We start from the raw sequence: 11,680 nt of genomic DNA, 5'->3' as shown, positions 1-11,680 counted from the left end.
TAACAGGTTAATTACCTAATAGATTGAAAAGATGCTGGTTTTATTCCATTTAGAGAGGATTAATAGTGTTTTCAAGGTATCTGCGCCAGGGCAAAGGTGGGTTTCCCCTTCATATTTACGCCTGAACACCTGATTATCTACCAACTAGCGTCACCACCTGTCCCACGTGTTGACTCAGTTTTGTTTTGCTAATTAACCTCTAGACAATTTCGAGGAGGGGGAGTAAATTGCTGAAAAGCTAGTCCACCTTGAGGGGGAGTAAATTGCTGATGCTGTTTCTGCTTATCATCATTAAAACGGAGGAATGTATTGTTATGCGACATATGTATGGTAAGGGATTACCTCGTCTGTATATAGTTATACATATGGGCCTTAAGGGAAAACTATATATATTTCCTAAGTTGCATTTAGATTGAACTACATAGGATAAGCTTTCCTTATGCTTCCTGAATTCAGATGTAAGAGTGTAGTCATCCACAAACTCCGAAAAGTACGTGCGCCAAAATTGACAACAAAATTGAATAACCCGCCGGGACCTCATGTAGGAGTGAGAGGCCCTACGAAAAAATTTAACCTGCAATCGCGATGATAAAAGATACGATTGAATAGGCGAATGTTCTATGTTCATCAAGAGAAGGATCTATGTAAGGTTGTCAAGAAGAGAAATTAACTGGTCATGTGGTTATAGCATGAGCTTGGACGCGTTGCGGAGGGGCAATAGCGAGAAACCGGGCCTCCACAGGCGTGTTTATAGGGAAAACTTCCCTAGGTCCTCAAATCATAGCCCAGGTGCGTACTTAACGTTTTTATGCGGCAGGCGATACGGAGTCTCCTCCCATGAGGAGTGCCACAAAGAATATGGACGACAAGCATCCTGGAAGGGAGGCCAAAATCACTCACCAATCACACGACCAGCATAAGATATATTATCACCACAAACCAGTTACAAGAGAAAATGAATAGATGATAAGGTCTGTCCTAGAATGAGGCGGTGCAGGCAATAGCATGCAATTGCAGCTAATTATAGAAGATAGCAACAAAACCTACGGGAGTAAAACAAATATACTGACGAACTCGCTAACTTCGAGCACTAGTGCAAGGTAAAATGAGAAAAGGACGATTATCAAAGAAGGATGACCAATGAGAGGACAATCATGGATTCCTGACCACTCATAATACTGATCAGCAGCTTCAGGACGTCAAAATGGAACCACTGCACAGAGCCCATCAGGACAGACTTGACTCTGGCCTTGTTGTTCTTTACTGCCACCAACTCTGTAGGGACACACAAATAAGGACTAAGCTCCTAGGCCGAATAGTAGTATGAGCAGATTTGTTCTTAAAAACCAAAAGGAACCGACCCCGATAGATTTTGCACGAGCGATCTTTGCTGGTACTAATTATTCTGTCCCGAGACTGGTCAGGAACGCCTTTGCTTGCTGAAACGCGCTGCTGCCGAGAAGAAACCAAGTACTCAGCATAGTTGATCCGCATAGAGGGGACACGGCCCTCTTTCTTTCCCCAGGAACTTGTATGGCAGCCGCTTGTCCCTTGTACCGGTGAGAAGAAAAGTGCGGACTATCGCCCAGGGAAGAGGATAGGTAGAATTGATGGCCGACTGGACGGTGGGGAGAAGAACGTCCCAATCGTCCTTTGCCCCTGTCGTCCACCGTGACGCAAAATGGTTGAGATCGGATCTATTTTAAACGTTCCGTAATGCCATTAAGCCTGTGGACGGAACGGCACCAAAAAACGTTCACCTGCGTCACATTTAGATTGCTGCGTGAGAGTGGGCCAACACCTGATTTACAAAAAACTCGGTACGTTATCCGAGCTTAAAATATATAGTGGACAGCCGTTTGCCCGGAAACAACATTACGTCATGAAATGCTTTCGTGAGTGCACCGCAGCTTTTGACGGAACCGCCACCAACTCACACGAGTAGCGAGAAAAAATTGTCAACAAACACTAGAATGTGTTTGTTGCCAGGACGTGATGTGGATGATGAACCAGGACAAAGTAATCACATGACCACTTTCTGCCAGGGAAAACCGGAATACGAACTTAAGTGCAGGCGGCAGGGACTCGCTTGTGTGACCAATGTACACAGGGGCACGTTGCAAGAACTGACGGGAGTAGATACCCTCGTTACTAACCCCCCGCGGCAGAAATAAAACGCGGTTACGGGTCAACTGCACGGACTATGAACACCACAATGTGCTGCCCTCACGGTATATTCATGAGCATACTTCAAACACACGCGGCACTAAAATTTCCGGCACCACAGGACTCTCAGCGATCCGGTCTGCGACCCATAATTCGCTTCGGGCTCGGGATCTCCGAAATAAACAGTCCCGTGTCGTCAAGAAAAAGCTTTCCTTAACTGGCAACTCCTTAACCTTTGGAACCTGCCGTGCCCTTGGCTAAGGCTTCGAATTATCTGGCCGTAAATTTGACGGCTACCGCTGGCAGAATATACCGCTGTTTTATTCAGCGATTCCAAGGGAGGAGGAACCTGTGAGCACTTTTACAACAGCTGACGAAGGCAAGCTAAATGAAGGGGGGAAATCAGCAAGCGTCGGTTCCCGCTTCAAGGATTGCGAGTTTTCGATTGGGCAAGTGACAGCCGTGTCAGCGGCGACATTTTTGCGGCCCTGAAATATACACAAAAAGTCACTTCGAAATCGCCAGGATATCCTCGGTAACGTTGCCCTACGACCATACGGATCATTACCATTAAGCGCGTGTGAGCGGGCATGTGGTTGTGTGAAGCATGACCTTGTACCCAGTATAACTCTCTGAAGTACTTAAGAGCCCATACAATCGCCAACATCTCCCTATCGGTGGATCCGAGTAATTTTCTCTCACTAGTGAGAACCCTACTAGCAAACCCGATAGACGGCATTCCTTCGTGGCATGCATTAAAAACGGCTCTTAGCCAACATTCGACAAGTCTGTTGGAGAATGAAGGGGAGATCCAAACCTCGGAAATGCAAGAACGGAGCGGATTGCGTGACAATGTTGTAATGTTGAAGAAAAATGAGTGACCTGATCCTCGCCAGCGCCAGGGGACATCTTTCTTGAGGAGGTGTGTCAATGGTGCAGCGATCCCCCAAACTCCTTAATGAACGGTCTATAAAAAAATGCTAACCTCCAGGAACGACTTTACCTGTGTTGTATCAGAGGGAATGGGGAAACATACTGACAGCTTTTACCTTGGCCATGTTAGGGGGCAATACACCGAGCACTAACAGAATGACCGAGGAAATCTAAACGGACTGGAAGAATTACACTTTAGCGGATTAATTGTTAAACCCGCATCCGAAAGTCGCTGAAAAACACTGCGCAACGCGCTTCATGGTCCCTGATCGACGGTGAACAACCAAAAATATGTCGTTCTAAATAGATAGCACGCTGAATCATTAATTTAAACCCTGCAGGACGAGAGCCATAAGGGACGACTAAACGTCAGAGGTGAATTCCTGAGAACAATATGTGACACAGGAATCAAAGTGACCCACGTGCGCGAGAATGCAGGTATGGGAGGCTGTCCTCTGCCAGGGGGACATGAGGTGAAGGAAACCTTTCGCGAGGCAATGGAGGAGAAGAACTTACTCTTTCACCAGTGTCTTGCAAGAGCTGAATGAAGGTTAGGAATAGGAAAGTTGACGGAACCGCTCACCTTGTTCAGGCGTCGAAAATCTCTTTGCAAACAGGACGAAAACCATGCTGACGCTTTCGGAACCAGCAGAATCGGCGCTGACCAGGGCTAGTCGAAGTTGAAATCAGCCCTTGCTGCAGCATACCGCACCACTTCCTCATATAGAATCTGACGCTGCGGCTGTGGAAATCTGTATGCCGGAAATACACAGGCTTAGATACAGGCTCTAGAGTAATAGAGTGTTCTACCATGGCGTTCTGCCTAACAGACGGTCCGTGGTCGGATAAAATGTCGGTGGTATTGATTTAACAACTTGCTAGTATCTCCTTTACCCTCGCTTAACCATGCGAAGGCCTGCATAATTTTCGCTAATGCTGCAGGAAGGGGTAGCTGAATCGTGGGACGTGGAAAGAAACAGCGGCCAGAGGAAAGCTGATCAGTTCAAAACTCAGCTATAGGAGATCTCCGTCTGACCTCACAATCTATTAATCTGACACCACTACTTAATAGACAAAGGGGCAGGTGTTTGTGTTTAAGTTCATACATGGACTTGTGCACTCCCCTCCCGCAAGGTATACAGAGAGGGAAGAACAATGTCACCTTTAATCGGACAATTAGCAGGGAGGACAAAGCATGTGCCATATTACCAACGGAAGCTGGTTAGTTACATTAACCAGAACGTCATGGAAGGCGGAAATTTTACTACAGACTCCGCGCCACTAAATGCGCCAAACCATCTTGTCAACCCACATTCGAGCTTTGATGAGCGGGTGGATGTGTGAGATGTATGGCCCGCGTGATGTGTGGTGAGGGATCTGTAGCATGCTGAGGGGAAACAATTCCTGATGAATAGAGTGAGAACTAGAAGGACTTCGTAGATGGGTGTCATGGAACGTGAGTGGAGAAGAATCGGTTGTGGAGGAGAAGATAGGAGGATGGTAAATTGCGGGAGAGACAGGGGAGGTTAGGGGATGGGGGGCCTAGGGAGGACGGAGTAGGAGAGGAGAGTGATATGTCCGTGGTGTGGTCGGCTGATGATGAAACAAAAACGAGACGTGAGAACCCCCTCAAGCATTGCTAGGTTTGAAAAGGGTTCTGGGTGTTTCCAGGATGGAACTCGGCTCAGTAGCTTATAACACCATCACCTTTGAATTTCAACCTCATTCTGCTGAGTCGGCAGAACCATACGAGAAACGATTATAGAAAAATTCTGGCCAAGAAGCAAATGGCCGGGAAACTATGGTAACCCGTCAACTACGACGAATGATGAGGAAAAAAAAAATTATATTTCCAAACTAATATTACATACGTAGTTCCAGCTTACACCTAGCTGAGATACAGTCACACCTCAACACAAAATGGTGCGCGATACCTCCGACGAGAGCTGAAACTCCTCTAACACCCGTTTTCACTCACGAGACTAACGCAACTTCCTTTATCAAATGAATGGAGTATGCGAATTTCCATTAAGTTTAGCAGGTAAGAGAGGGGGGCCCCTTCCTGTGTCGGTATACCAGCACTAACGCACGAGGACGAGAAGACGACGCGTAACTACACCGGAGACCAATGCACTTCTTTTCCAGTTCGAACCCTGCCATGTCTTTCCTCTAAAAAAGAACCACACGCTTACTATAAGCACCGTTCCTGTTCATTCTCGCGATGAATTTAAGGTTGATCGCCACCCGGTCGGGAAACCACGTGCACCATTAAACGCCACCGTGACCGCTTGTTACAGTACGGAAAAACTGCTTAGCGAAGCACTAGACGGACGATGCATCCTTAAACATCTTACGACCTAGCCCAGGTTTCGGCGCCAGTTAGCCACTTGTGGTCGTGGGTTTTGCGAGCAGTCACCGCGGAGAAGGCGAGACAAAGTACTGCGCCTCCAGGAGGGAGGCTACGGATCGCACCGCGAGGGTGGGAGAGGGGGGATTGCTCTGCCGCCAGCGGTAAGCTCGGGCGCGGCGAGGCACGGTCATTCCTGGCCTCGTCCGCACTAGGCGGTTCACGACGCGGTTCATTCCGCCCCGAAACTGTATATTTGGCACTATTACCCTTGTTTTTCCCTGTTCCAACCCACATTTGCAAAAACAAACTGCACATTTACACCCTTGTCTGAAATCTCATTCGCTGAGGACTTCAGGAAGTTTATCGAATGAAGCACTGTCGATTTTATCCCAAACTCGTTTGCGCAAGTGGGGTAGAAACCCCTCCCACGCTTTAGCAAAATGCCCAAGAACTGCCGGTGCGTGTGCTTGAGAAACCCATGTTCAGACACACCGAGCGTCTGACCCCGGATAGAGCGCCCAATGCAAAAGCTTACGGAAATTTTTTTAGAAAGATAAAAGATATCTTTAGAAAAAAAGGGTTTTGTTTTTTTAATAACTCTACAGTGTAGATGGTGATTCTGTTCCCCTCAAAAAAGTTGAAGGAAAATACTTTTCAAAATAGTAGTGTTATGGGGACAGAACGCGACTTTCATGTACGTACATGAATGTGAAAGTAGGTCAGTGCCCGGAAATAATCAGGCCCTTTGACGAAACCACAAACCGCAAACGAAACCATGCCCACAACAACATAATCATACCCGGAAAATCTTTAACTATTTTCAAATGTGCTTTTATGTTGTAATGAGCATCATAAGGAATAATGAAACAATGAGTCTACAGACGGTATCCCCCCCAATGTAAGTGACAGGTGAAAAGTTAAACAACGAAACCCCAAAAACCCTGTCGAGAGTGAAAGCGGGTTTAATGACCAGAGACAACCACTAGCCCGCAGTAATGAGGACGCACACACACTTGGGGTTTTAAAAAAGGTGCATCATAACAAAAAGAGACCACGAAGGATAATAATCAATTCCGTATCGAAACTTACTCATATCAGTGATGTCGGGCGGGATCTCCTCCAATGGGGTTTGACATAGTTCAATGATCCCCGCTAATAAAAACCCTTGTCAAGAGTGAAAGCATTTAATGATCCGAGGAAAAACCACCGCGTATAACGTGACTAGCCACACCTTACGCCCAAAATAGTAAATAACAAAAGAAAAACCAAATACCCGTAACAAAATCATTCCCGTGGGAGGGTACAGATGATAACCCGTGGCCTCCCTCCAACCACAATTTCACCATTTAAACTTGTACCGAGATCAAAATTTGATTTTTCAGACGGGGGAAACCCGTCTTCTGATGATGAAAACTGTCAAAAACAAAAAATAGGTCAACAGGGCTGCTAATGACCCATAATTTCTGCTCCTCTTCACGTACCCGAGTAAGAAACAATTAAGGAAAGGGTTATAAAAAAGTTTACAAAATTTTGTTTTATTTTGATTGTATAAACATATACAATGCGTCGCACACCACACAACACACACAAAAACACACACACACACCACAAACACACACACACCCCCACACAAAAAACACACCCCCACCACCACCTCTTCCCTACCTCCCACCCCCACCCACAAATTTACCATGTTTAAATTTTACCTGGATCGAGAATTTCCCTGTTACAGACGAATGATATCCCCCCTAATTTAAAAAATCCATAAAGTCCCTAATGATGTTAATAACACACCAAAAGGGGTTCCCCCCCTCCCTCCAAACCAACCCTCTTCCCTTCTACCCCCCCTGCCCCCCATTCCTCCATACCCAAAGCAAAATAGTAGAAAAAGAAGCAAAAAACAAATCCAAGTCCCTACTTAAGGGATAATACAGCCCCGCACTGAAGTGCCGGCACCCCCCCTAAGAATGAGCAACATAATCCAACCCCAATGCAGGGCCATGATGAACCCCCTCCCCATCACCCCTCCCCTCCAAAACCCCCCCCCACAAATTTCTTCGGTTTTTAATTTACCCGGATCGAGAATTGACCTGTTACGCGAGGCACCCTCCCAATGAATGAAACACACAAATAAAAGGCTTAAAAATTTTTATTAAATGTAAAATGCGATTACCACATTTTAAAGTTTTACTTTCATGTTTTTAAAAAAAAAGGTTTTAATTTCCCTAATAGATTGAAAAGTCCCTGGTTTTATTTTATTTTGAGAGCATTATAGGGTTCCAAAGGGATCAACCGGTCAAAACGGGTTTCCCCCCCGATTTTCCCTGAAAAAAATAAAAAACCACCTCTTTTTGTCAGAGGTAAGATGAAATAATCGCAAAAGATTTTAATCATATCTTTAATTTTTTTTTTAAAAAAGCCCTAAAATAACAAAGGGCAGACCTAAAAAGAAAATTTAAAAAAAAATTATTAATTTTTCAGAAGAGTAAGCCCGCCCTCCCCTTCATATTTAAGTGTATAAGCCTTTTAAATCCCCAAAAACTCTTTTTAATAAAAAATTAGTTTATTGGAAAAAGGGTCATGAAATTTTTGTTTTACTTTTATTAACTTCAAGCTTTCACAAAAAACGCCCTAAAAGGCGTAAAACAAAAAAAGGCTTAAATTTTTTTGTTTTAAGAAATGCGATAACCAAATTTTCTACGTTGAAAATTTTAGGGTTATACAAAAAAGGTTATTTACCTAATAGAGAAAGACCTGGTTTTTTTTATTTTGAGAGCATTAAAAGGGGGTTTTTCAAGGTACACCCCCCGGTCAAAGACGGTTTTACCCTTTGTATTTTGCCTGAAACCTAATTTTCTACCAAAGCGTCCTACTCCCCATAGTATAATATTGTTTGAACTTGAAAAGATTGAAAAGGGCCATGCTACAGCGAAGACCCCCCTTAAACCAATAAAAAAAAACCGCGCAAGGGAAAAAAACCCCAACCCCGCAGGAGGATAGAAGTAGACGGGAATGCCCAAAAATAAGGTTTTGCCCCGGAAAAAGGGTCCTTTCCCTTCCCTTCCCTACGCCTGTCCAATTCCCCATCCCCTTACAAACCAAAAATAGTAGAAAAAGAAGCAAAAAACAAATACCAAAATTTTGTTAAGGAGAAAAAGCTCGCACTGAAGGTTCAGGTGATTGACACCCCTAAGCAATGAGCTGACAGATAATGAAGCCGATGTCAGCTACGTGACGACCCCCCTCCATAAATACCCCCCCCCCCATATCCCTTTTTATTAGATTCAAGCTTTTTTAGTTTATCAATTTTTTTTTTTTTTCAATTTTAAAAGTTCGGGTTTTTTGATAAAGAGTCATTTGGCAAAAAGGGGAAAATGTGTTAAAAATAAAAAAAGGTTTCTTTTTTATTTTGAAAAAGAAAGTTACAGGGTCTTTTTAACAGTTTTCGTCACTGCAGCAACTAGTGCATAGTGAAAAAATTATAGTGAAGGAATTTTTCTTCATTTGGCATGCTTTTATATTAAGTTCTTTCAGAAAATTGGAAGAGGTCAAAGTAAGCAAGTTGTTATTCAGTGTCGACTGTAAAGATATTTTCTCTCTTGTAAAATTTAGAAACTATATGTATGTAATTACTTAATAAGTGGGTGCCTGACTGCGCAAACAATATTTGTTACCGTTGCATCGTTCTTTTTCTTCTATATACGTTGTAGCCGGTACATAGAACAATTTCGAGGAGGGGGAGTAAATTGCTGAAGAGTAGTCCCACTTTCCTTTCTGTGTTGATATCATCATAAACGGAGGATGTATTGTTTATGCGATCTCTTATGGAAGGATTACGCTCGTTGTATATAGTTATACATATGGGTCCCTTAAGGGACACTAAATATATTTCCTAAGTTGCATTGTAGATTTGTAAACTCGAGAAATGCGGCAGGAACATTGTTAGGAATATACGCCTTGTCCCTTGAGGTTAATTAGCAAAACATACTGAGGTTAACACGTGGGGACAGGTGTGACACTATTGGCAAGATAATTAGTTGATCAGGCGTAAATCTGAGGGGGAAACCAGCTTTGAAAGACCTGGTGTAGATACCTTGAAAACATATTCAGGCTCTCTAAATAAATCAACCAGCGTCTTTTCAGTCTATTAGGTAATTAAACATGTTAGTTTTATAAGTATGAAACGAGCAAAGTATAAAATATTGGTTATCGCATTACATTACACAAGAGACTTTAAGCCTGTTATTTGTGTTATCGCTTCTTAGGAGTGTGTTTGTGTAAGCTTGAGAGTCATAATAAGGGCTGGGGGGAGGAGGGGGAGTGATGAGGAGGTGTTGGGGTCGTCAGCGATAGCTGACATCTGGGCTATCATAGGATTGTGTCCGCTCATTAGCTATAGTGTGATCATCACCTGTAAACACTTCATTGGGCAAGATCGTATTATCTCCTTAAGCAGGACTTGTGACTGGTGAGTTTTGTGTTTGCTTCTTTTTCTTACTATTGTGGTGTTGTAATTGGGTATGGAGGGAATGTGGGACAGGGGCGTAGGAAGGGAAGGAAGGATCACCCCTTGTTTTCGGGGGGGGGAAAAAAAAACACCTGATTTTGTCATTAACCTGTCTGACCTTCTATCCGTCCTGCGGGGTTGGGTTTCTTTCCTTGCGCGGTTATTGGTTATTGGTTATGAGGGTGGTCATTCGTCTGTAGCATGGCCATTTTGTCAAGTCAGTTACAAGTTCAAACAATAGTTAATCTATGGCAAGTAGTGACGCTAGTTGGATGATAATTAGGTGTTCAGGCGTAAAAGACGAAGGGGAAACCCGTCTTGACCTGGTGTAGATACCTTGAAACCCTATTAATCTCTCTAAATAGAATAAAAACCAGCGTCATTTCAATCTTTTAGGTAAATAACCTGTTGTATAAGCCAAAATTTTTCAAACGTATGAATATTGGTTATCGCATTTACATTTACACAGAAAATTTAAGCCTGTTATTTGTGTTATTCTCCTCTTAAGGGTGTATGTTTGGTGTCAGCTTGAGAGTCATAATAAAGTACAACAAGAATTTCACTGATCCTTTTTCAATAAACTATATTTTTATTATGAAGATGTCTTTGGATGTAAGAACGTTAGTATAACACGTAAAATATGAGAGGAGGTCGCAGGCTTAGCAGTTCCCGTTCTGGTCGAATTAATAATTCTTTGAATTATTCTTATTAGGTCTGCACCTTTGTATATTATGCATTGTAAAAAAAAAAAATTTAAGATACTGATTATAATCTTTTGCGATTATTCATCATTACCTCTGAGCAAGAAGAGGTGTTTGTTTAGGTGTTCAGGCGTAAATACAGGGGAACCCGTCTTTGACCAGTGTAGATAACCTTGGAAACCCTATTAATGCTCTCTAAATGAATGAAACCAGCGACTTTTCAATCCTATTAGGTAATTAACCTTTTAGTTTTTATAACCTGAAAGGTGCAACCATATGAAATAGTGGTAATCGCATTTTACAATTTATATGAGTAAAATTTAAGTCTGTTTATTTGTGTTATTTTCATTCATTGAGAGGGGTGGGTCACTCGTCTGTAACAGGGTCAATTCTCGATCCGGGTACAAGTTCAAACACGAGAATATTGTGGGGCGGGTGTTGGAGGGAGGATGGGTGATGAGGGAGGTGTTTTCATCGTGGCACCTGGCATTGGGTTGGATTATGATTGCATCATTCATTAGGAAGTGGTGATCACTGCACTTCAGTGCAGGGCTGTTTATCTCCTTAAGTAGGACTTGTGATTTGTTTTGTTTGCTTCTTTTTCTTACTATTATTGCTTTGGTATGGTAGGAATGTGGAGGCAGGGCGGTAGGAAGGGAAGGGGGTTGGCTTTTGGAGGGGAGGGTGAGAGGAACCTTTTAGGTGTGTGTATTACATCATTAGCGGGACATTAGGTATGATTAATTGAGGAGTGATGATCATTTCGTCTTTAACAGGTCAATTCTCGATCCAGGTAACAGTTTAAACATGGTACATATTTGTGGGGGTGGGGTGGGAGGTAGGGAAGAGGGTGGTGGTGTGTGTTGTGTGTGTGTGTGTGTGGGTTGGTGTTGTGTGTGTGTGTGTGTGTGGTGGTGTGTGTGTGTGTGTGTGTGTGTGTGCGAGCGCATTGTATTAGTGTTTATAACATCAAAAATAAAAGCATATATTGTATAACGAGTTTTTATAATCCTTTACACTTAT

The sequence above is a fragment of the Penaeus monodon genome, unplaced genomic scaffold (assembly GCF_015228065.2).
Source record: "Penaeus monodon isolate SGIC_2016 unplaced genomic scaffold, NSTDA_Pmon_1 PmonScaffold_537, whole genome shotgun sequence".
Taxonomy (NCBI): Eukaryota; Metazoa; Arthropoda; class Malacostraca; order Decapoda; family Penaeidae; genus Penaeus; species Penaeus monodon.
This window is presented reverse-complemented; position numbering follows the sequence as displayed.